Below are 26,622 nucleotides of genomic sequence, written 5' to 3'. Positions count from 1 at the left end.
ATATAGGATTCTCAAAAACATTGAAGCTAAAACTTATTAATATCCATGGTTCTAGTACAACCAGGAAACACATTTTTGAAATCTGTTGCCTCATAGTGTTGTCTATGTCAGGTTTTGATACAAAAGATGCTTCCACTTATTTATTAAAGAGGAAGGATCTGTGTGGCTTTTGATTTTTTGTGCTAATATAAAAATAATTGTCTGTTTCCTTAAAGTATAAATATATTTGACTGTGGGTTTCTGTTCAATTCTGGCAATTGATATTTCTTTCTAGAAAATTATTAGTTTTCTGAAGACATCTTTTTTTTATTAGCATACTCATTACATAATGCTATCTTGTAATTTTTAGTATCACCCTATCTATTGTTACAATGTTCTTCTTATGCCAAATTCTACTTACTGGTATTTTTTTCTTGTTTATTAAGGATTATAGTAAATAGAATAACCATTATGTATTGACTACTTACAATCTGTTAGGCATAGGGTGGTAAGTGGATTTCACACAATTTATCTTACTATGAAAGAGGTATCATTATTGCCATTTTTGGGATAAAGTATCTGAGGATCAGCAAAGTTAAGAAATTTGTCTGATCTCACACAGCTTTTTAAGTGATGGAGCCAGCATTTACACCTAGAAATGTGTGAACTTAGGAATGGTTCTACTGAATCTCAGATTTGTAAGCTTTCTCTATACTTTCCACTTCTGGAGGAGGTCATAGAAAGGACATGACTGCCAATTGACCCATTAGGTGGATCTGGGCAATTGGAGGCTCCTCGCTGTCCCCTCCTCTGTTCTTGTACTGCATGCCCTGCTCACCATGCCATGGTGGGAGCCATTTTCAAGAACACAACTTTAAAAAGAAATTTTATTTATTTATTCATGAGAGACACAGAGAGAGAAGCAGAGACATGGGCAGAGGGAGAAGCAAGCTCCTTGTGGGGAGTTCAATGGAGGACCCCATCCTAGGACCCTGGGATCATGACCTGAGCCAAAGGCAGATGCTCAACCACTTAGCCACCCAGGTACTCTCAAGGACACAGCTTTGAGAGTAGGAAGCTGTTGAGGACATTGAGGCTATAGAGTGACTGGACGCAGGTCAAGACCTCTGTATCACTTTGGGATTCTGGCGGGTGGGTAAGGACATATACGTGTCCTGTAGCTTCTCAGGACGAGCCCTGAAAGTTAATTCCCTTGCTTTTTAAACTTGTCACCTACCCATTCGGGATCTGCTTCTTTCTTAGGTCTCTCCTTGCCTTCCATGTACTAGGGACAGTATGCAAATGAACACACACACACACACACACACACACGCACAAATAACCTAGCTCTAGAATGTATCTATAAAATCTCTATTTCTTTTTCAAATCCATTAATTGCCTTTTTTAGTTCTATTATTTTTCTTTCTTCTTTAACTACTTTCATTTTTTATTAATTATTTCACTTACTTTACTCATCTGCTTTTAACATCAAAACCAAAAAAGAGTTTGGCTGTATAACTGTGCAACTTTGCCATATGCCATATATTTGCATATGAAATAGCCTCATGTTTACTATACCCTAAATGTTTTCTTGAAATGTTTATTTTCTTTGTGATACAATCATTATTTAGAAGCATATAGAGCATTATTAATTTTCAAATAATTGGATTTTTTTTGCCTTTTAGCAATTTCTAGTTTTATTGAATAATCTTAAGAGAATGTGGTTTCTACTTTTTCTGTTCTTTTGAATGTGTTGAGCCTGAATTTCTGTTGTTTTTCATTTTTTAATTTAAATATTTGTTTTTTCATTTTTTTATTTAAATATTAGTCTTAGATATAGTCTTGAGTATGGTCAAATTTTTCACTTAAAAAATGTGGCTTTTTTTTTAATGTGGCTTTAATAGGGAAATTTAACATCTTTTTATTACTGATAAAAACCAAATACTTGGCCCAGATTCTTGTTGAACTTTCCCGTTTTCTTTTGATTGTCCTTTTTCCTTTTTTCTTCTTTCTTTCTTTCTTTCTTTCTTTCTTTCTTTCTTTCTTTCTTTCTTTCTTTCTTTCTCTTTCTTTTCTTTCTTTCTTGATTTCATTTATTCATTTGAGGGAGAGAAAGAGAGAGCATGAGCCGATCCAGGGGTGGGGTTTAAGGGGTGGAGGGGCAGAGGGAGAGGGAGAAGCAGGCTCCACACTGAGCAGGGAGGCCAACATGGGGTTCAGTTCCAGGACCCTGAGATCATGACCTGAGCCCAAGGCAGATGCTGAACAAGCTGAGCCACCCAGGTGCCCTGATTGTCCTTTTTTCTATGTATGGACTATATTTTACTTATACTTACTTTAAGTGGTTATTTCTAAAGTGTACTTGTGGATGACTTTAGGCTTATCATATTTCTTCTCGCCAAAAAATTGACTCTTCTTTATCTCCATGTGGAGAAAGGAATATGATACCTGTCTCATTTTTCTCCCCTCCACCCAGCATATAGCCTTTGAAAATTGTTAAAGAATATTACTGAGTAATTTACCTTTTTGACTTAAAAAAAGGATTATTGCATTTGTTCTGATGCTCTGTTTTCTGTCCTAGGAGCAAGAATCTATGATTCTTTACTTGAGTCTGTTTTTGCTAAATGTCTTCATTCCTGCCCCCATATTTTTATTTCTATTTATTTTTCTTTTTCATTCTTTTTACCTTGATACATTAAAAGTGCTATTTTTTTTGCCATGACCATATTATTCTTCTTTATTGCTTTTCATTTTGCTTGTGTAAATTTTCTATTTCTGTTTCATTTGTTTTTAAATTTTATTTCAGCCAGTTTTCTTAAATGTTTTGATCTTCCTTTTTGTACTTATTTTCCTAGCCTTGGTTTATTGATACTTGCCTTTTTCTGTGGAAAGAAGTGAAGATATATACACTTTAAATTTTACTGTAAATTATAGAAAATTTGTTTCAGGTGTATACTTTTCTGGAACATTTTGTATCCTATATGTTAAAGGGGAAAAAAGCTTACATTGGTACTTTCAGATGAATTGCTCTTGAATGAAAAGTTCAAGTGTTTATTAATTAAAATGAGACTGTGTTTATGGCCTACCATCCCCCTCCCATAGACTATAGCCAAAGAATTATTTTCCTTCTTCAACTCACTTTTCCCTGCCTCCCCCTCTCAAGCCAACTTGCCTTACTGAAGGTCCTCATATTGACACCCTGCCTGACAAAGCTTATCCTTATGTAAGGAAACATTTCAGGACTCAACCATCTTGAAGCCTCCAGCTTCCCGTGCATTCTCAGTGCATGCTGGGAGCTGTAGTCTCCTAAGGATGCAAATAACCAAGAAGCTGGCAGGGCCAAAGGTGGAGGGAGGACCCTTGGGGTGGCACAAGAACTTATCTCTTAGCTGATAGGACATGGCTGCCTATCTTTCTCAGTGGTGCAGCTCTATCCAGGATATAGTGCAAAGAATAAGAGAAACTTCTATCTTTTTCTTGTTTTGAGTTTGTTCTGAGGACTAAGGAAGAATTATGTAGTCTGAGAATAAAGTCCCAACCTCCTGTCACTGTAGTTAGTAGAAATTCCTCTCCCACTGGCATCTCATCTTGTCTTAACTTTTGTTTGCACTGCTACTGTGGGTTTTTTTTGTCTTGCCCTTTAATTTGTCTGTATCCTTGGATATGCTTTTGAAGATAGAGAGCATGTGTGGTAGTCAGTTACTTTGCTACCACTGAACCTAGAATCATGTGGAGATATATATATATCCTAAGGCCAAACTTCATAGAGACAAAATTTTAGTTAAATGCGAATAGGAGCATTTGGTTGGGCCCCTCCTTGATTACATTTCAGCTATTATTCAGCACTGAGGAAGTCAAACCACTACTCTTTACCACCCTGTCAAAGAGCTATTCTTCCACTCTTCTCTTGTGGGCAGGTGTCATTCTGCTCTTAGTTTACTTATACTCATGAATGTCTGGGGATTTTGGTACCAGTCTTGGTGGACAGAAATAATTTCCTCGGCACTACAGAAAGGCAGTGCAGTGTGATGCTTGGGCAGGTAGATTCCAGAGTCAGTGTGGGTTCACATCCTGGCTTCTTCACATCCTGAATATATTTCTACTGTAGTGTTCTGGTCATTCTGTGTCTTGTTTTCCCAACTGTAAAATGGGGCCAATATATAAAGTACCTCCAATGTATGGCTATTGTGATGATTTAATATATTGTAAGTAATCAGTGTCATTAAATACTGACAGGAGTTAACTATCACATTGCAAGTATTCAATAAATGTTCCTGTTCTCATTAGGAGAACCAGACATTCTCCTTGAGTGTTTGAGAAATTATATACAACTTAAAAACCTTGAAACCTAATTAAATGGGTTTTGTTTGGAATACCTTCTCCAGGTATTGTTCTAATTTCTTTGCATACTTCTAGCAAAGTTGTTGCAAAAGGAACTTTAGGTCTCTCTTACCATTTGATATTTGTAGGGTTACATTTCCCTCAAGCTCAAGTAACAGTGAGGAGCTGTTTGACTTTCCCTTCTTCTTCTCCCTACCATGCTGTGGGAATAATGTTATTGACTATACAGTTTTCATAAAATTGCTCATTGTCATTCCCAAGACACCCACAGCAATGATCAACCCGGCATGAGTGTCGCATTGCCAAATACCCTGATGAGATATATGCAAAACTTTTATTTATTTTTTAAATATTTTATTTATTTATTCATGAGAGACACACAGAGAGAGAGGCAGAGACACAGGCAGAGGGAGAAGCAGGCTTCATGCAGGGAGCCCAACATGGGACTCAATCCCGGGTCTCCAGGATCAGGCCCTGGACTGAAGGCAGCGTTAAACCGCTGAGCCACCTGGGCTGCCCTATGCAAAACTTTTAAAATAACTCCCTTCCTCTTCTTCAACCAATGCTTACATTAGGCAAAGAAGAGCCTAGAGGTTGCTGAGGAGTGAGCAGAAGTTGGAAGCGGCTCTGATATCTTAAAGAGTTCACTGCCCTCTCCTCGAGTTTGTATTTCAAAACATGGCCATCCAACCGTGTGACACTATTATATACACAGCTGCTGGAGGTTGACGGGGGTGATGGGGGTGGTAACTCATTCTAGAGCTCTATGATGCAGGTCAATGAGAATGACTTGCCTGAGGGCCTTGAGAAAGAACAAACTGGTGTCCTGTTCTAGCTGTCATTTGGTGGCAAGCATGCTAGATATTATATTAAATGGACCTGATATTAGTATTTACCACATCACTTGGTTTTATTGGGACTGTTGTGGTTTCAGCACTGAAAATCTCACTCTCTGGGAACCCTCTCAGTTCCAAGAAAACCAGTGCAGTTGGTCACCTTACTTGGACTTAAGCTATAACATTGCATTTAGAATAAGCTATGTGATCTTGGCCAGGTCATATGGCCTCCTAAGCTGGATTCTCTTTTATAAGGTGGAATTAAAAATATCTGCCTTGCAACCTTGCAAGAATCACATGCAGTAGTGTCCACTAACATGTTTGGTATCTTGTGAGATCCTATGCCAATATCAGAAAATTAAGTCATTGAAGATATTGTTTCTTTGAGGCATAGGGTCTACCTGAGAATTCTGAGGTGGTTATACAAAGCTGAAAGCCTATGACCTGAAGACTTCTCCAAAGCAATGGTGCACATGACTCCAAAGCCAATTGGAGAGTGTGGGGGGAAAATGAGGACTCACAAAGATCCTTGGCATGGGATCCTGATGAATTGATACTTGGTATTTGCAATGGCTCCACTTTATATTTGAGGTGGCTCTAGGCCTGGGTCCCTACTGAAATCTGTGCACATGGCCTAGACTAGTCTGGCTTTTCTATCAGAACCTGCTATCTTATAGGTAAAATGAAAGATAATTTTATGTGGAATCAATGATTTCTTAACTCCCTTTTGGCTGTAAAGCCACATCACATAACACCAGTGCGCTCCAGACATTAGCCACTGTGGGAGATGGAGGTGGTCTCCTGACCTCAATCACTCTTAGGCCCTTTGCAGTTATATTTTGTACCTCATCACCTATTTCCTTCCTTTTCTTCTGACACTCTCTAATTATCTCCTTTGTCATTTATTTGCTCCTGTTTCCCTCTTTGGAGATTGTAGTTCCTCATGAGGAAACTATTAGGTTCATGAGGTACGTAGAATTTCCCTGTCTTGTTGACTGCCAGCTACTGAAACCAGCATGGCAGATGCCTGGTCAGTATGTGTGAAATGAATGAGTGGACTGGACATCCATGGTTATCTTCTACTGATCACAAGCCACATCAGGTTGATATATTTTGTTATGTTAGCAATATTTTAGTTTCTTTAAAATCAATATTGTTGATAATGAGGAGAGCAAAAGATGTGAACTATACAGTTCTCCACTATCTTTAATGCAAGGGTGTTGCAGACTTGCAGATATGAGGCCCAGGGCTAAGATTCAAGCAAGAGATGGCTTATGGGAAATTTGAGGCAATCTGAAACACTCAGTGAACATTTAATTCATCTGTTACATAGCATACCCCTGAATTCTTTTTTTTTCCATATCACAGGATGTTAATATAGTCTAAAGTAATTAATTCAGAGTATGAATATGGTGGAGTCTAGTTCTTCAGTGTCAGCAAATTGCCTGCTATGACTCTCCTTTCCTCTCCTCTATCCCAGTTCAGCCATGGGATATTGCCTGGCGTTGAAATGAGAGTAACAGGACAGCCACCGGCAGGGTAAGGCAGGGGAGACAGAGTATGTATAACTCACAGATTAGGCCTGCTCCCTCTTATGATTCACAGCAGATGTTATCTGCTAAACTCAAACAGCTGATCCTTGATTTAAAGATAATTTGTTTATTATTATACTAAGCAGAGCCCGTAAATCTCTATTATAGCCTGATGAGAACCAAGGAAAATACTGTATGCTGAAAGCACCAATAGCTTACATTTTCCTAGCTTCATTCTCCCCTGTAATCTGAACCACTGATAAGGAATATTGACATTTTTAGAGAGAATTATAAGTAAAGCAATAAACTATCCATGTTTTGGTGTGTGTTAAATGTGTCTTGAGTTATGGTTCCAAGTGGCAATCAGGCTCGACTTTGTTAATCTACCAAATGTTGTGTTTTGGTGACAGCTGAGTCTCATCTTGAAGGCCTGTGTTCTTTCAAGTTTCTTGAGAATATCCAAATCCACTGGGTTCACATTCTCAGAGAGGACACTGGTTGCACAAAGAACAGAGGTTGCATAATGCCCCTATAAGCCCCATTACAGCTATTTGCACAGCTGTAATCATTATAAATAAATTACTTCATAAATTTCAACAAATGAAATCATGTTACTTTGTTTTGTCTGCTCTGTCTCTTCATTGTGCTGCTAAGTCGCCAGTGTGTCATTTATTTTGGCTCATTTTTGTGGAAATGAGATTTAAAGAGGAGCTTGATTGAAGCATCTGAGGACACTCTTCTCTCCTACCCCAAACTTTGTTTCCCGCCCCCCCCCCCCATCAGAGGAAAAAAAGGAGCTGAAAATAAGAATAATTAATGGACTAACATAAGAATAAGTATGTGGTAAGTTCCTGGAGCACATTGCTTTACTTCTGGCAGGTATATTGAGGTATAATCTACATGTAGTAAAATTCACATTTTGTAGGAATAGAGTTCTTGTAGTTTCAACAAAGAAGTTGACTCTTGAACATGGATTTGAACTATGTGGTTCCACTTATATGCAGATTCGTTTTCACTAAATATATGTACAGTTCTGTAGATTTATTTATTCTTTCTGAATTTCGGTAACACTTTTCTCTTATTTTATTACAATATAGTTTTGTCTATCCCAGAATGTCATATAAATGGAATCATAGAGTATTTAGCCCTATGAGTTTGGCTTCATTTACTGAGCTTGATATTTTTTGAGATTTATCAGTGTTTTAATCCTTCTTACCACTGAGTAGTATCACTGTTTTGCTTCCATTCGCAAGTGAGGGTCATTGGGTTAATTTCAGTTTTGTATTATGAATAAAGCTACTTTAAATATTCTTGTACATATCTTTTTGTGGACATGTTTTCCTAACTCTTGAGTAAATACTTGGGAATGATTGCTAGCTCATATGGCAAGTATATGTTTAACTTTATGAGAAATGCCAAGCTATTTCCAAAGTGTCTGTTCCATGTTCCATTCCCACCAGTGATGGATGAGAAATCCAGTTGCCTTGGCCTATTGTTTAGAACTTGATGTTGTCTGGATTGGAAGAATTAATATTGTGAAAATGTCAATGTTACCCAGGGCAATTTACACATTTAATGCAATCCCTATCAAAATACCATGGACTTTCTTTAGAGAGTTGGAACAAATTATTTTAAGATTTGTGTGGAATCAGAAAAGACCCCGAATAGCCAGGAGAATATTAAAAAAGAAAACCAGAGCTGGGAGCATCACAATGCCAGATTTCAGGTTGTACTACAAAGCTGTGGTCATCAAGACAGTGTGGTACTGGCACAAAAACAGACACATAGATCAATGGAACAGAATAGAGAATCCAGAAGTGGACCCTCAACTTTATGGTCAACTAATATTCGACAAAGAAGGAAAGACTATCCACTGGAAAAAAAGACAGTCTCTTCAATAAATGGTGCTGGGAAAATTGGACAGCCACATGCAGAAGAATGAAACTAGACCACTCTCTTTCACCATACACAAAGATAAACTCAAAATGGATGAAAGATGTTAATGTGAGACAAGATTCCATCAAAATCCTAGAGGAGAACACAGGCAACACCCTTTTTGAACTTGGTCACAGTAACTTCTTGCAAGATTCATCCATGAAGGCAAGAGAAACAAAAGCAAAAATGAACTATTGGGACTTCATCAAGAAGCTTTTGCACAGCAAAAGAAACAGTCCACAAAACTAAAAGACAACCTAGAGAATGGGAGAAGATATTTGCAAATAACATATCAGATAAAGGGCTAGTTTCCAAGATCTAGAAAGAACTTATTAAACTCAACACCAAAGAAACAAACAATCCAACCATGAAATGGGCAAAAGACATGAACAGAAATCTCACAGAGGAAGACCTAGACATGGCCAACAAGCACATGAGGAAATGCTCCGCATCACTGGCCATCAGGGAAATACAAATCAAAACCACAATGAGATCCCACCTCACACTAGTGAGAATGGGGAAAATTAGCAAAGCAGGAAACCGCAAATGTTGGAGAGGATGTGGAGAAAGGGGAACCCTCTTGCACTGTTGGTGGGAATATGAACTGGTGCAGCCACTCTGGAAAACTGTGTGGAGGTTCCTCAAAGAGTTAAAAATAGACCTGCCCTACGACCCAGCAATTGCACTGCTGGGGATTTACCCCAAAGATTCAGATGCAATGAAACGCCGGGACACCTGCACCCCGATGTTTCTAGCAGCAATGTCCACAATAGCCAAACTGTGGAAGGAGCCTCGGTGTCCATCGAAAGATGAATGGATAAAGAAGATGTGGTTTATGTATACAATGGAATATTCCTCAGCCATTAGAAATGACAAATACCCACCATTTGCTTCAACGTGGATGGAACTGGAGGGTATTATGCTGAGTGAAGTAAGTCAGTCGGTGAAGGACAAACATTATATGTTCTCATTCATTTGGGGAATATAAAAATTAGTGAAAGGGAATAAAGGGGAAAGGAGAAAAAATGAGTGGGAAATATCAGAAAGGGAGACAGAACATGGAAGACTCCTAACTCTGGGAAACGAACTAGGGTTGGTGGAAGTGGAGGTGGGCAGGGGGGTGGGGGTGACTGGGTGATGGGCACTGAGGTGGGCACTTGACGGGATAAGCACTGGGTGTTATTCTATATGTTGGCAAATTGAACACCAATAAAAAATAAATTTATAAAAAAAGAAAAAAAGAACTTGATATTGTCAGGCTTCTTTTCTTAAAACCATTCGAATTAGTATGAAGTGGCACCTCCCTGTGGTTTTAATCTACATTTATGTGCCTATTGGCCATTTGTGTATCTTCTTTGGAGAAATGTCAATTCAGATACTTTGCCCACGTAAATTTAAACACAGAATTGCAATCTGATCTAGCAATTTCATTCCTATGTATATATTCCAGAAAATTGAAGTCAAGGACTCAAGCAGATAATTGTACACCAATGTTCATAGTAACATTATTCACAATAGCCAAATGGTGGAGACAACCCAAATATCCACTGACGAATGGATAAACAAAATTCAGTATATAAATACAACAGGATATTATTTGGCCTTAGAAAGGAATGCAGTTCTGGTACATGCTACAACATAGATGAACCTTGAAAACATTATGCTAAATGAAACAAGCCAGACATGAGGATTAATATTGTATGATTCTCCTTAGATGAGGTACCTAGAAGAGGCTAACTCACAAAGATGGAAAATATAAGAAGTTATTAGAGATGGGCGAGAGGAGAGAATGAGAAGTTATTGTCTAATGAAAACAGGGTTTCTGTTTGGGGTGATGAAAAATCATGGAAATGGACAGTGGTAGGGATTGTACAACATTATGAATGTACTGATTACCACTGAATTGTTCACTTAAAATGATTAAAATGATAAATTTCATGTTATGTATTTTTTTTACTCTTATAAAAAAGGCATTCTTGGGGCACCTGGATGGCTCAGTGGTTGAGCATCTGCCTTCAGCTTAGGGCATGTTCCTGGGATGGAGTCCCGCATCGGGCTCCCTATGGGGAGTCTGCTTCTCCCTCTGCCTGTCTCTGCCTCTCTCTGTGTGTCTCTTGTGAATAAATAAATAAAATCCTTTTTATAAAGGCATTCTTTGCCCATTTTATAAATCGGCGTTGTCTTTTTTAAATTTTTGAGTTGTAGGAGTTCTTTATATATTCTAGATACCAAATCTTTAGCAGATATGTGATTTGCAAATATTTGCTACCATTCTGCAAGGTTATCTTTTGATGCACAAAAGTTTTTAATGTTGTTGAATTCCAATTTACCGCCTTTTTTCCTTGGTTGGCTGTGCTTTGGGTTTCATATCTATAACCATGCCTCATCCAAGGTTATGAAGATTTATACTTAGGTTTTCTTCTAAGGAGTTTCAGTGCTTACATTTAGATTTATGATTCATTTTGAGCTGACTTTTGTTTATAGTGTAAAGTAGAAGTCCAAATTCATGTTTTGCATATGGCTATCCAGTTGTCTTAGCACCATTTGTTGGAAAGGCTATTCTTTTCCTATTGGATTTCCTTAGTACCCTGTTTAACTGTAATTGACCACAAGTGTATGGAATTATTTTTGGTCAAGTCTATTCTGTTGGCCGACTTGCATATCTGTAGGCCAATATCACATAATCTTGATTACTGTAGCTTTGTTATAGATTTTGAAATCGAAAAGAGTGAATCCTCCAACTTTTCTTTTTCTATACAGTTTTAGCTGTTCTGGATCCATTGCATTTCCATATGACTGTTTGGAAGAGGTTGCCAATTTCTGTAAAAATGCCAGTTGGAATTTAGATATGAATGGATTGAATCTGTATTGAATATCTATACAGGGAGCATTTTAATCTTAACAGTTTCAGGTCTTCCAACTTCTAAACATGGATATATTTGGAGAACAAATCTTATGCCTTACTGTTTAACTTTATTCCTAAGTGTTTTATTCTTTTGATGCTATTTTAAATGGAATTGCTTTCTAAATTTTATTTTTGAAGTGTTCATTGCTAGTGTATAGAAATACAACTGATTATGAATATAGATCCTGCATCCTACAAACTTATTAAATTTATTTATTAGCTATAATTATGTATTTGTTAATTACTTAGGGTTTTCTTTTTATACCTAAAGTCATGCCATCGACAAACAGAAATAATTTTATTTCTTCCCTACCAATATCAATGCCTTTTGATTCTTTTTCTATTTTGATTGGCCAGGCTAGTACCTCTAGCACAATATGAAAGAAGTGGTGAGATTTTAGGGGAAAGCTTTTAATTCTGTCACCATTAAGTGTGATGTTGGATATAGATTTTTTGTAGATGTCTTTTATCAGGTTGAAAACGTTTCCCTCTATTCCTAGTGTACTGAATGTTTTTTATCATAAAAGTGTGTTGGACTTTGTCAGTCTTTTTCCTGTGTCTATTTTGTGTAGTTTTTAAATTTTTTATATATTTTTTATTTTGTGTAGGTTTTATTCTTTATTCTATTAATATGGTTTATTGTGTTGATTGTGTTTTTGTAAGTTGAACCAGTCTTACATTCCTGAGAGAAATCCCAGTTGGTCAGGGTATATAATTCTTTTCATTTGCTGCTGCATTTTGCTTCTTAGTATTTTGTTGAGGATTTTTATGTCTATTGTTATGAGGAATATTGTTCTATGGTTGCCTTTTTGTGAGAAGTCTTTGTCCATTTTGGTATAAGGGTAATATTGGTTTCATGGAATGAGGTGGTAAGTGCTCCCTTCTATTTTTAGATAAGTTCATGATGGATTGATGTTAATTCTTATTCAAAAATTTGGTAGAATTTACCATTGAAGCAATCCGGTTTTGAGCTTTTTCTTTGTCGATTGTGTTTATTACAATTTCTAATTGTAAAGCAATTTCTTAACTTCTTATGGACCTATTCATATTTTTTATTTATTCTTGAGCCAGTTTTGGAAATTTGTGTCTTTCTAAGAATTTGTTCATTTTAATTGGTTATCTAATTTGTTGGCATACAATTGCCCTTAGTATTCTCTTATAATACTTTTTATTTCCGTAAGCGTGGTAGTAATGTTCCATCCTTCATTCCTGATTTTAGTCACTTGAATCTTTCCTCTTTTGTTCTTTTAAATATTTAACTAGACCTACACAGTCTAGCTAACTGTTGTTAATTTTGTTGATCTTTTAAAAGGACCAACTTTTGGTATCTCATTTTCTCTATTGTCTTTGTAATTTCTATTCCATTTATTTCTACTCATAATCTATATTATTTCCTTCTCTCTGCTTGTTTTAGATTTGGTTACTCTTTTTTTTTCTTCTAGCTTCTTAAGATACAAGGTTAGGTTGTTGATTGGAGATCATTCTTTTTAATGTAAGCATTTAAAATATAAACATTCCTTAGAGCAGTTTTGCGGCATCTCATAAGTTTTGGTATGTGGTGTTTTCATTTTCATCCATCTCAAAATATTTTCTAATTTCCTTTGAGGTTTCTCCTTTGGCACATTGTTTATTTAGGAGTGTGTTCTGTAATTTATGCATAATTGTGAATTTTCCAAATTTCCTTCTGCATTGATTTTAATTTATTTTCACTCTGGATGGATAATTTCAATCCTTTTAAATTTATTGAGACTTGGTCTATAGCCTAACATATGGTTTAGCCTGAAGAGTGTTTCATGTACGTTTCAGAAGAATATTTGTTCTGCTTTGTTCAGTGAAGTACTCTATAGATGTTTGTTAGGGCTAGTTGGTTTATGGTATTGCCCCAATCTCTGTTTCCTTGCTGATCTTCTGCATAGTTTTGATATCCATTATTGAAAGTGGCATATTGAAATATTCAACTATTATTATTGAACTATTATTCCTTCAACTCTGTCAGCTTTTACCTAATGTATTTTGGGACTCTGTTGTTAGATGCCCGTTATTGCTTCAAATATTTTTTTCTGCCTTTTTCTCTTCTTTCTTTCCAAGGCTTTCAGCATGCATGTGTTGATATACTCAACAATTTATACAGGTCTTGAGGCACTGCTCATTTCTCTATCTCTATTTTCCCTTCCTGTTTTTCAGGCTGAATCATCACCTTAGCTTATCTTCAAGTGCACTGATTCCCTTGAATGAATTTTTGAATTTTAATTCTTAGAGTTTTCAACTACATATTTTTTGTTTGGTGTTTCTGTAATTATTATCTCTTTATTAATATTCTTTAGTTAGTGAGCTTTCTCAGACTATATTTTTTTTTAGAAATGATTTCCTTCAACTCTTTCAACATATTCATAAAAACTGGTTTAAAATAACTGTCTAGTAGGCCCAAATTCTGGACTTCCTCAAAGAGTTTGTGTTGATTGCTTATTTTTATTGTGCATGAGCCATACTTTCTTCTTTCTTTACATATCTCATAATTTTTGAAGGGGACACTGGATTTTTAAATAACATGTAATAACTTTGGAAATTATATGAAATTATGCCTCCTTCCCAGTATTGTCATTTATGATTGTTGTAGTTATTCTTAGTTGGTTCAGTGACTTTTCTGAACCAATTCTGTAAAGGTTGTATTTTTTTGTTGTGTATGACCATTGAAAGATCTAAGCTAGCTTAGTGGTTAGCTAAATGTTTCAACATAGATTTCCCTAAATGCCTGGAACAAATAAGTCTCCTAGTCTTTGCTTAGTGGCATGCCTTCAACACCCATCCAGGCAATTAACTCTTTCTTAACTTTTGCTTCCTGCTTGTGCAAAGTCTCCAAATCAATCAGAGTGGGCACATAGCCTTATGTGTGCCTGTGACTTTCTACTTTCATAGAAATATGATGGAGCTTTCTAAATACCCCATAGACTTCTTCATCCTTATATTTTCTTCTGAAGCTTTTTTGTTAGTCTATTCTTTGCCCTAATTGTATCTATCATCTCAGACAGTCACAACTTTATGACTGTAGCTTATTATTGTTTTTAGTAAATGCTCCATAACGATGGCTTCATGCACATTTAGCTCCAACTTAGGTCAAATAAAAACAAACTTTTCTTTTTTCTTTTATTTTTTTTAAACAAGCTTTTCAGGTGGAATCTTCCAGGGACCCAAAGTACAAGCCAAATCATGACAAATTAATGGGAGTGAGGCTTTGAGAGAGCTTCAGCTTTGTTCTGTTCCTTCCACGTGGAATGACTATTATCTTCAAGACTACTGTTAAGTCGGAGTGGGGAGTCATGAAGCTCATGTTTTTACTGAGATTCAAATATATTACCCAACCAAATACTCCCTATATTGTTGAAAGCCTTGGGTTAATTCCCAGACTTCTATAAAAGTTGATTCTGACAAATTTTGTGAGTTTTTTTCTTTTTTTGTAGTATGTTTTTATTCAAATACTTTTATTCAGGCATAATTGACACACAGGGTTATATGAATTTCAGGTGTACAATTAATGATTCAACAATTCTGTACATTACTCAGTGCCCATCAAGATAAATGTACTCTTAATCCCCTTCACCTGTTTCACCCATTCCCCTCCCATCTCCCTTCTGGTAACCTTCAGTTTAGTCTCAATAGTTAAGAGTCTGGTTTTTTATTTGTTTTTTTCTTTGTTTTGTTAAATTCCACATATGAGTGAAAACATACGGTGTTTGTCTTTCTGTGACTGACTTACTTCATTTAGCATTAAACCATCTAGATCCATCCATGTTGCACATGGCAAGATTCCATTCTTTTTAAGGCCAAATAATATTCCATTCATTTATCTCTCATATCTTCTTTATACATTCATCCATTCATCTATGGATGGATACTCAGGTTGCTTCCATTTCTTGGATTATTGTAGATAATGCTGCAGTACACAGAGGAGTGCATATATGTTTCTGAGTTAGCTTTTGGATTTTTTTTTTTGGTACATTTTTCCAAAGAAGACATACAGATGGCCAACAGACACATCAAAAGATGCTTAACATCTTTTTCCATCATCAGCGAAAAGGAAATAAAAATATCAGTGAGATATCACCTCATACCTGTCAGAATGGCTAAAATAAAAAACACAAGAAATAACAAGTGTTGATGAGGATGTGGAGAAAAAGGAACCGTTGTGCACAGCTGGTGAGAATGCAGACTGGTATGGCCACTGTGGGAAACAGTATGGAGTTTCCTCAAAAAGTCAAAAATACAAATACCATATGATCCAGTAATTTTGGGAAATTTTAATTGCTTTTAAAGAGGGGTAAAATTTTAGTGGTCCTTATTCTGCCGTTTTTGCTTACATCTAAAATTTTATATATATGTGTGTTATTTTTATATGCTAGTGCCAAACTGTATGTAATGAGTATCCCTTCCTTAACTGTAGTCAAAGTTGGGATTTGCTTTTAATTTGAATACTAGGCAGTATAAATGGAGACACTCTTTTACCCATTAGTCAGGTAGAGAATTGGAAAAGCTATGAGGACAATAATTCATGGTTATTTTGTAGGTCCCTGGCCCCAGTCCTCTTGGAGGACATGAGCCTCCCCAAGTAATTTATGCTTTGTAATAAATACTTCTTTCTTTGATTGCTAGATTACATTAAATTAGCTGAAGCTTATAGGCCTCGAAAATAAAGCTTCCTAATTCAACTTGATTATGATGCAACCATTTGAATTTAGGTACAAATGCAAAGTTGAGACCTAGGAATGTGATTGGACTTCATCGGTTAATTTTAGAAGATGGGAGGATTACTCTTACCTGGGCGAGGCACTGTACGAATGCCTGACCACTCTCCCTAAGACTGAGAGGTCCTTTGGCTCCTGAAAGAAAGACAGTCCCATGGTCATTTCTTTAGGAAGGACAAGCCTTATAGTCACTATACCTGCTGAGACCCTTTGGCTGAAGTTCCTTTCCACTTCCAAATCCTAAAGAAGAATTCCATTCTCTCCATCTTCTCGCTTCTTCTTTAGATCCTTCTCGTTTAGTTCTCCATTCTCTCTACCATTGTGGTGAGAAACTGTAGCCCTTTATTTGACTCTGTGGTGAAGGGCCCTCCTTTTCTTCCATGTGAAGGGTCTAGGCAAGATGGGATGTAGTGTGGAAACTTGTTTTTAATCATATTGCTAAATATGTATTTTTGTGTAAAGCCCTATCAATTTAGAGAAGAGAAAAAACCTGCTTCTGGCTCCACCTACACAGCTAGGATTTTATTCCTAAGTCAGACTATTTTAGCAAGGATGGGTTATTTAACAATGTTCAGCTAATACGTAAAAATCATGCAAGCATTGGAGGCTCTACTCTAGAGATAACAGGAGCTAAGCATAAAATACATGTGCTAATAGCTCAGCGTCTGACTTGGCCCACATTTATGAAATGATGACTCTTCGTATCTGGTAGGTCAAGTGATGGAGTTTAAACTCTGATTAACCCAGACATGGATAAATTACAATCATCTTGAATCCAGATGGCAAATGTGCTTATGACTTCTGGTACTTGACTGCATCACCATTCTCGTAAAGTTGTATACAGCTGTTAACTGAATATTGTTGTGTTACATCTGTGGGAGAGATGCAAAATATTGGGAATGTGAAGAATTTATTTGGAGTATAAGGTCTTTGTATGCCGTTGCTCATATCTAGCCACAAAACACTATAACCGTGACATATTTGGTCCAGTAATTGTCCCCAAATTTAAAAAAAATCATATCAGCGCATAATTTATATGAATTATTATTTCACGGTTGGTAACTTGCATTGCAGAATGCTCTGAATTAAGAGCTAGGTCAAAACATGTTAAAGGTAGTAGACTCAGCTCAGCTGGGCAGAGAACATACCATTCAATCATTTATTTACATACTAATGTTCATTAAAAGCCTACTGTGTGCCAATGACTCTTCCTGGTGCTGCAAGATAGAAGCAAGGATAGTGGACTTTGAAGAAAACAAAGCTCACCTTGACTTTGGATCAGATGCTGTTAGAGGAACCATCAATGCAAATTTGGTAAAAGCAGTTGCTGCCAGACAAAAACTGAACTGCTTTCTTTCGCATCAGAATTTTTATATATCACATAAAGCTGCTTTGCCCAATATGTTGGCCACTGGCCACATGCACTTTAAATTTAAGTGAGCTAAAGTTGAATACATTTTATTTTTATTGTTATTTATCTGTTTATCTATTTATTTTAAGTAGGCTCCATGCCCAGCATGGTACCCAGTGTGGGGCTTGAACTCACAACCCTGAGATCAAGACCTGAGCTGAGATCAAGAGTTGGATTGCTTACCAACTGAGCCACCCAGGCACCTCATAAAATTGAATACATTTTAAATTTCGGTTTCTCAGTCATCCTAACCTCCTTAACCTAAATACTTAAAGTATTTAATAGTGATGTGTCCAGTGGTTACTGAAATGGACAGCACAAGTGTAAAACATCTCTATCATCACAGAAAATTCTGTTGAGCAGCTCTGATATAGATGTTGGAATGAAAAAAACCTGGGTGACTTCACTTAATGATTACTATCAGGCACAATTTATGAGTTCACACTATTTCCTACAACAGACACATTTATGAGGACAAGAAATTTTCTAAAGCAGGTTTTACAAGCTTTGAAGTTACAAAAAGACAGGCTTGGCAGTTAATTTAAGAGTTGTTACCTCATGTGTTCTCATTTTCTTTATGTTGAATGTTAGAAAAAAAATTGTATGAGCCAATGCAAAACTAATAATAAGGATTATGGCAGGGATTGCTGACTCTTCACCAAAATCCACTCTCCTCTTTTTTTTTTTTTTTTTTTTTTTTTTTTGCAAAAATATAGTGCTACTCTGCTGACCATCTACACTGCAGTGCCTACCCTCACCCCTCACATACATTTTGGTGTAGTGCCTTGGTTCTTACCAACGGAATTTAAAGAGAAGTGACATCATTTCTGAACAGAGCTCTTAAGTGGGCTGATGTACTTCCTTCATACTCTTTTTTTTTTTTTACTTTGCTGCAAGCCAGCCTCTGTACTATAGATTACAACATGCAGAAAAGAACACCCCCTTAAGTAGGGCATGATGAAAAACATAAGAAGCAGCCTAAGTCATATATTGTGTAGAGTCAAGTGGCCCAGTAGTCTGAAAGTTCAACTGATATATAAGGATAAAAGGACTTCCATTTTACTTGACCAACTGCATTTTGAAGTCTGTTTGTCATAGCAGCTAGTATTACCCTAGCATACATAAGAGAAGGTATTAATTTTAATTTTGATCATATATATTTTTTCAGCCTTAGCTGCTAGAAACAACCACATTATCATGAAAAAAAATTTATAGCACATTCACTGAAACACCTCTTTAATACATGATGAAATTGCTTCCTATCTTTATAAGGCCCTTGTTTTATGTTGGATTCCCTAGAATCAGAGCCTGTGATGGGGATTCTCTTACATTTACTGCATGAGGACTCTCCAGAGAAACATGTAAAGCAATGCGGGGAGCAAAATGAAGAAGGGGAAAAGCCAAGAAAAGATATGGATTCAGCTGGATACTAGCTTCGACTTGATTCTCTGGAAAGCTCTACAGTATAAATCTCACCATGAAGTTGTTTCTGCCTAAGGCACGGCACAGGGTTTGGAACCTCCATATTAGTCAGTCTTTCACTGGTAGACCCTCCCTGCCATTTTCAGGGGGATGGTCTCTTACAGAAGGAGGAGAATCCTGAGCAAGTGGGGAGCTGTGAACTGCTTCTAGTCAACACTCTCATAGTTGGGGCATGAGTGCACCAGCCTGTAAAGGCACCTGTCAGCCACCACTGGTGCTATAACAACTTACCTTTAAATATGTGAATGTATGATATATGGTACCCTGTTAGATGAGGCAGATGGGAAGGTTTTCTTCCCAAAGGGAAACCCGTATTTTTTATAACTCTAAATATGGTCCCTAGTTTGGCAGAGCAAATTTCTACATAGGGAGATGGACAGGCAAAAGTTAAGTTTTGGCATAAGTACAGAAGTTGGGACAGTGGTCTGCATATGAAGTTGTGGGAAAACAAGAGAAGAAAGAAACAACACTACTCAGGGGGGCCACAAAAATCCATCCCTGATGTGAACAGGTATACGACAGCAATAGTGTGTGGTGCTGCAGAAACTGAATTCTAGAGCCAGATGGCTTCTGCTTTAAACAAGTTTCTGTCACTAATATACTGTGTGACACTAAACAAGTAATTTGAGCTGTCTTTGCCTTAGTTTCTTTTTTCTATAAAATAGGGATAATGATGGATACTAATAACTACAGGCTGTTGAGTGAATTAATACTCAAGTATACAAAGATCTTAGAATGCTGCCTAGAGCACAGTGAGTGGGATGGAAGGGTAGCTCTGTCAGGAAAGCTAGGTCTTGAAATGAGAAGCTAAGTGTGCCAGAGATTCTTCTGAAATACTGAGAGATTCTTCTGGCACAGAATAGGAGAGGTCAGTGGGTAAATAAGCCCTTGGCCTCTGGAAGCAGATATTCTAGGACTGAATCCCTACTCCACTACAGCATGACCTTGGGCAAATTATTTAAATTGTTTATGCCTTGGTTTCTTCATATTTAAATTTGGAATAATGGTAGCACTTTTCTCAGAGAAGTATAGTGAAAATTAAGTGAAATAATAGTTGTAATATTCTTAAACAGTACCTTAATTAAAAGTTGTTGTTCTTATTCTACAAGGAAAGGCAGGGGGACTTGCAGAGTTAATTGCTTGGGGCAGGTTCATTGCTTATATACAGTGGTTTATGAGATGAGTGTGATATCATAAAGTCAAGTAAAAACTGAACTGGAGGGCAGCCTGGGTGGCTCAGTGGTTTAGCGCTGCCTTTGGCCCAGGGCATGATCCTAGAGACCTAGGATCGAGTCCCACGTCAGGCTCCCTGCACGGAGCCTGCTTCTCCCTCTGCCTGTGTGTCTGCTTCTCTCTCTCTCTGTGTGTCTCTCATGAATAAAATAAGTAAAACATTTAACAAAAAAAAAATAAAAGAAAGAAAGAAAGAAAGAAAGAAAGAAAGAAAGAAAGAAAGAAAGAAAGAAAGAAAGAAACTGAACTGGAAAATCCCACTGTACAAACTGAAGGTGCTTTGACTTGGTCCTGTGGGCACCATAAACCCAAATATGTTTTCTTAAGTTTCTTTCAGGGTAAGGAGGTGATACTAGTTAGCTACTGGTGCATAACAAGTGATCCCATAACTTAGTGTCTCAAGACAACAACTATTCATTTAATTTAGGGTTATATAGGTTGGCAATTTGGACTGGGATCAATTTGGACTGAGAGATTCTTCAGGTCTCAGGTAGATTTTGTGTCTTCAGGTCTCTTTGTGATTCTGTGTTTGTTTTCTGATCAGATAGTCAGCTATGGTTCAAGGGGTTGACCAGGTGTTGGTTTGGGGCACGTTGGTTCTCCTCCACAGGGTCTCTCCCTGACAGACCTTATTCTTATGTCAGAGTCAGGGTTCCAATAAACAGTGCACAATAGCTCTTGAGGCCTATACTCTCAACTGTGCAACATCACTTCTGATGAATTTTCTTGGCTAAAGTGAGTCATAAGGTAGAGCCCAGAGTCTGAGTAGTTGGGCTTACAAAGTTATAGGGAAATAAGCATAGATACAGGAAAGTCATTAATTGGGACCAACAGTGAAAACAATCTAGCATATTCTCCAATTAACACTTTTCTTTAATTCATGAGCATGAGTGAAGGCAGCACCTATAGCACTGCTATCTTTTTCAAAGTAATCGATGTTTGTAAGGTCCTGAGAAGGAATAGCTTTAAACATTCCAAAGAAGTGAGTCACCTTGGCCTTGCCATCTCTCCTTTTGTGCCCTAGCCTCTCTATTCTATAAATTTCAAAAGTTGGTAGTTGTTGCTGGGAAGAGATCTGGTTGGGGAGACACCTGCATCATGAAGGGTAGAGGGACCTTACAATTCCACATATGATGTAGAAAGAGGCACATGATATTGAGGCAAAGAGAACCCATTATTGAAAAGAAAGGGACCTTTTAATATATAAAAGCAGAATTTTTTTAATAATAAATTTATTTTTTATTGGTGTTCAATTTGCCAACATACAGAATAACACCCACTGCTCATCCCGTCAAGTGTCCCCCCTCAGTGCCCTTCACCCATTCACCCCCACCCCCTGCCCTCTTCCCCTTCCACCACCCCTAGTTCATTTCCCAGAGTTAGGAGTCTTCATGTTCTGCCTCCCTTTCTGATATTTCCTACCCATTTCTTCTCCCTTCCCTTCTATTCCCTTTCACTATTATTTATATTCCCCAAATGAATGAGAACATACACTGTTTGTCCTTCTCCAATTGGCTTACTTCACTCAGCATAATACCCTCCAGTTCCATCCACGTTGAAGCAAATGGTGGGTATTTGTCATTTTTAATGGCTGAGTAATATTCCATTGTATACATAAACCACATCTTCTTTATCCATTCATCTTTCGATGGACAAGGGGCTCCTTCCACAGTGGCTATTGTGGACATTGTAAAAGCAGGTTTTTTTAAAAAAACATTTAGGCAGGACTTTCTACTCTACCTTTAACTCTTTATTCAGAAAGTTAGAGAATTAATAAAATCTCCCAATTTCCAGAACTAAAGAGATAAAGTAGACAATGTTGACTAAATGTCAGAAAGTACAAAGTTTTTTTTTTTTAAATATTTTTTTAATTTTTTATGATAATCACACAGAGAGAGAGAAAGGCAGAGAGAGAAGCAGGCTCCATGCACCGGGAGCCCGACGTGGGATTCGATCCCGGGTCTCCAGGATCTGCCCTGGGCCAAAGGCAGGTGCCAAACCGCTGCGCCACCCAGGGATCCCACAAAGTTATTATATTTGAACTATGTATTAATCCACATATGTTTGATATAATTTATATGCATTGTTAATTTTCATATAACCTCTTGAGTAGATATAGGGCATATATATTTTATTGAGGACCGCTACCCTGTGAGAAAAGAATCATTGAAGATCACAGATTAATAAAAAATGTTAAATGGATATTGAAATGAACCAAAATTAAGTTTTGCACCCAGGTCATCCAAGCCTTGCCTGGGTCCCTTGCTTCACTCAACCCTTTGAATGACAATTTGCACTCTTGTTACATGGAGGTATTTCTATCACTGGATTGCTGCTTTTAGCACATTGCCCAGAGTTTACTATGCCTCCAGCAAGAAGTCATTTTTTCATTATTAAATCTTTAGAAATAATTTAGTTTAATTTTCTCTTTAAATGGAAGGTAAATGTAAAATCCACAGAAAAAAAGGTATATTACTTTTTTCCCAAATATCTAATTTTCATTTGTGCAGTGAATAGACTGGGCTATGTTTTTGTTTGGGTTGCCTAGAAGTTGGCCCTGAGATAGGATTTGAATGTAAGTAGTTTATTTAGGAGGGGAGCCCAGGGAACATTTGTGGGGAAGTGAGGCAGGGAAGGAAAGGCAGCTAATAGGAGGTGTATGATCACGCTGGTTACCATTGTGGGCATCAGGGGCTTCACAGATGTCTCACCTGTGAAGTGAGGGAGCTGGGGCATTTATACACTCACTGCCATCTAGTCTGTGGTTGAGGGCTGCTCCCAGTAGGTATCATTTGCCTGGCATGTCCAGCCAGGTTGTGTGGCAGAGCAGGCTCCTGCCACCAGAGAAGGTCTTCAGGTAAAGATATACAAGTGATGTGCATGGAAATGAGAAGTGCTGAGGGAATATAGATTGGGACTTAAAGTGTCTGTTCCAGAGTAGATCCTGTTTTTCAAACCTTTGTTTTTTTAACTAGCTTCTCAAATCATTTAATGGAATATAAAACAACATATAAAATTAATAAAAAAAGAGCAAGCAAACAAACAACAGAGCTACTTCTGCAGTGGTTAGTAGGTGCTTGGCTCCAGTGTTCTCTTTCCCTATGGCTCTGAAAACCAATCCAGAGCCACCTCTGATTGACATCTTTGCACTGAACGGCCTTCTGTTATTACCTTCTCTGCCTCCTCTCTTCCTTAAGACAAAACCAACACAACAAGATCTTTCCAATTGTACAGTGAGGCGATAATAGCAAAAAAAAAAAAAAAAAAAAACAACTCAAGGATGGAAAACACAACAAAATGTGCAGCTCATTGGATGGCTATTTAAAACCCCCAGAAACTACAGAGAATAGGGTAGCCATAGTAACACACCCAGGCATATCGTCCCCTGGGCATGACTGCAAGCTGGAGAAGGAGGGATGGGGGTGTGGAGCAGGGGCCTGATGGGCAGGGGGCTCTCCTGGCACAGATTCACCACTGAGACTGGAAAGGAACAGCCTTAACAGAAGCTGTGAATCTCCTGAACGAACATAGAGGTTTATCTATATTTTTGGCAACTTCCCTTTGGAATCAAAAGTTGGCTTCTTTAGGGATAACTTAAATGAAAGCATATTTTTAAAAATCTTTGATGAAACTCACACTATGGAAAAAAACACCCCCCCCAAAAAAAAAAATCCAGAAGTCCAAATGGAAACTGTGGGCGGTAGTTATGATTATGCCTTTTGAAGCAGTTCCTCAGACACTGCTCTGGATTTGGGCTCTTATTGTGTGGATGGTCACATTAAATGACTGAAACTGCAAAGAAGCCCATGGGCTGTTGTCGTAAAAGTTATCGTTGCCTGTCCGGTGCCCCTCTGTTCACTCCCTCTACCAGCTGCTGTGAATAGTGAAAGTGAATGACTCACAGCCGCCTCCTGTTCAGAGAACCACCCTGGGCAACAGGCACTGCCTCTCCAGAAAATGCCTGGGAAGCCATGCCTTCCCTACAGCCCCAAATCAATGACTGATAGATCCTGGGGTATAGAATCTTGGCTCCTTGCCACCGTTTAGGACATAACTGTGCTACTCTTCAAGATTCCCTCTGGGATCAGCCTTAAGCCAGCCACCAGAAGAGACCATTTATTTCCTTGCCCAGCTTCTTCTGCTCTGTTTCCCTCATTTCCTTGAAGGTTTCTTCTGAGATCACTCCACAAATAGATCACTTGCAAGAACTCCAACTGAGGCTTTGCTTTTAGCGAATCTAACCTCAGACATATGCTAGTATTTGGAGGGAAAATGCATCCCTTGTAGCCCAAGGGGGTCCACCAAAGTCTGTAAGGGACTGACATCCATCCTCCACCCTCCAACCAGCATGAATCCCCTTTCGTTGGGTCTACACATTGGATTTCCAGAAGATTTCTGGTGAATGAGAGCTCTTGGATACTGATGTCTGAAAGCTGTTGGACCAGAAGAGCTCTAAAAGTTGGGTCTAGCTCAACAGAGCTCTTTCTACTCCTCACTGAATGAGAGTGCTCTAGATTTACTGGGGCTTGAAAATGAAAGGGGGAGGACCATGTATTAAAAACAAAACAAAACAAAACAAAGCAAAACATGGTTGGCTAGAGGAGGCCTTGGGGATCACGAAGAAATTCTTCAGACCATTTCTCTAGGAGAAGAGACATTATCGTCCTTTAGCTTTTCAAAATCTGCCACTTTGTGGCTGCTTCCCTGAGAAACTCAGATCTGTGCTGCCAGAGTGGATGCTGTTGTTGCCTCACCTAGATCCTTTACTGAACTTGGGCAACTATCTTCTAGGTGGCTTTACTAATGAGAGCTATCTCAGCCGGAGATGCCTACGAGTTTATCCCTTAGTCTCCATAATACTATAGGTCAGAGGTAGCCTTGGCCAGCTGCTTCTAGGTGAGACCACTCTGGTGTAATTCACACTCCAGAGCTCCACTCAGGGTCACCTGAGCCCACGTTGTTGTCAGCCCCTTTGTCTGCTCCATCCTGCTTCCTGTTCTCCCTTATTGGGTTCTCTTGACAGCACTCCCTCAACAAATCATTAGCCAGACAACTCCTAGCTAAGGCTTTGTGGCTGGAGAATTTGACATACTAATAATTCAGATGGTTCAGGGCCACAGAGAATGAGATTTGGCCAGGGATTAAGCACCAGCTGATAAAATCAAGGTCCACAGAGAACAATTTGGAAGCCCTTGATTTAGAAAAGCTTGTGTTTTATTCCCTTTTCAGATTTCCTGAGATTTCCTTCAACGTGGGAAAATAGAGAAAGTAAGATTTGTGTTTGTTTTCTTATTCAAGGAATTGGAGGGGTTTTGTTTTGTTTTGTTTTGTTTTCCACAGCGCTAGCCTCAGTGTTTATATCCGGGTGCTCAAATACCTGTTGAATGTATTTTAACAGATATTGCAAAATACTTTGTTGATGGACTTTTCTATTTCTGAGTGCATTTGGAATACAATAAAGACATAAGAAATGGTAGGCTTAAGGGACAAGATAGAAGATTAACCTACTTTTAGGTTTATTAACTCTGCTTCTTTTCAATGAAGTGGAATGAGTCTTATTAAATACTAATTATCTTCTCCATTCTTTTGCATTCTGATTGTTTTGTTCTTTTAGAGAGTATGCTTCTTATAGAGAAAATAACTTTTTTTTTTTTTTTTCCAGAATCCCGTATTCAGATACCTATTGTATCTGGGCTCAAACTACAATTCTTATGGACTGCACTATTACTCAACTCTAAATGCCATTTAAAAAGCCAGTTTTGACATTTATTTAAACCATCTGAGGTCTCCAGTCCTCTGGGGAGACAGTGTCTGAGGCTGAATGTCTAATATGAATTTTGTAGCCTTTGAGGGTTTTATGGAGCAGGATGTGGTATCAGGATCTTTGAGACATTCAGTGGAATTAAATCTGGCAACATATTTGCTGGAATCTTTCTTTGTCAAGGACCAAGTATGCATATATCTTGATCAATATAGAGAGAAAGGAGAGAAATCTGGAGACATCCCCTTTAACTCCCCTCCCCAGAATCTGTAATTTCCTTTCCACCACTTCAGTTATAACACTTGACTGGTAGGGGAGTACAGAACTGGGACTGGAGTGAGGCATCTAACTGAAGCGCAAAATTTTAGTGGGTGTCAAAAAATTCAGTACATAATATTTTAATGCAGTATTTTTTGAAAAAAGATTTGTTTATTTATTTGAGAGGGAGAGAATGCAAGAGTGGAGGGA

General features: G+C 37.8%; 2 long non-coding RNA genes across 3 annotated transcripts in view; one reads left to right on the top strand and one right to left on the bottom strand.

Moving 5' to 3' along the window:
- Nucleotides 1-20,285, bottom strand: part of LOC144298795 (uncharacterized) — a 40,511-nt gene extending 20,226 nt beyond the window's left edge. Inside the window, exons 1-2 of the long non-coding RNA XR_013365679.1 lie at nt 20,237-20,285; nt 16,341-16,402 (exon numbers count right to left, since the gene is read on the bottom strand). This is a non-coding gene — a long non-coding RNA (uncharacterized LOC144298795). The remainder of the gene's footprint in view (nt 1-16,340; nt 16,403-20,236) is intronic.
- Nucleotides 20,286-25,548: 5,263 nt separating this feature from the next.
- LOC144298794 (uncharacterized) overlaps nt 25,549-26,622 on the top strand; it is an 80,501-nt gene continuing 79,427 nt past the window's right edge. For both annotated transcript variants that reach the window (XR_013365677.1, XR_013365678.1), the window contains exon 1: nt 25,549-25,661. This is a non-coding gene — a long non-coding RNA (uncharacterized LOC144298794). The remainder of the gene's footprint in view (nt 25,662-26,622) is intronic.

This window comes from Canis aureus, chromosome 26 (genome assembly GCF_053574225.1).
Source record: "Canis aureus isolate CA01 chromosome 26, VMU_Caureus_v.1.0, whole genome shotgun sequence".
Lineage (NCBI taxonomy): Eukaryota > Metazoa > Chordata > Mammalia > Carnivora > Canidae > Canis > Canis aureus.
Note: the sequence above shows the minus strand (reverse complement) of the source record. Positions and strands in the feature narration are given on the sequence as shown.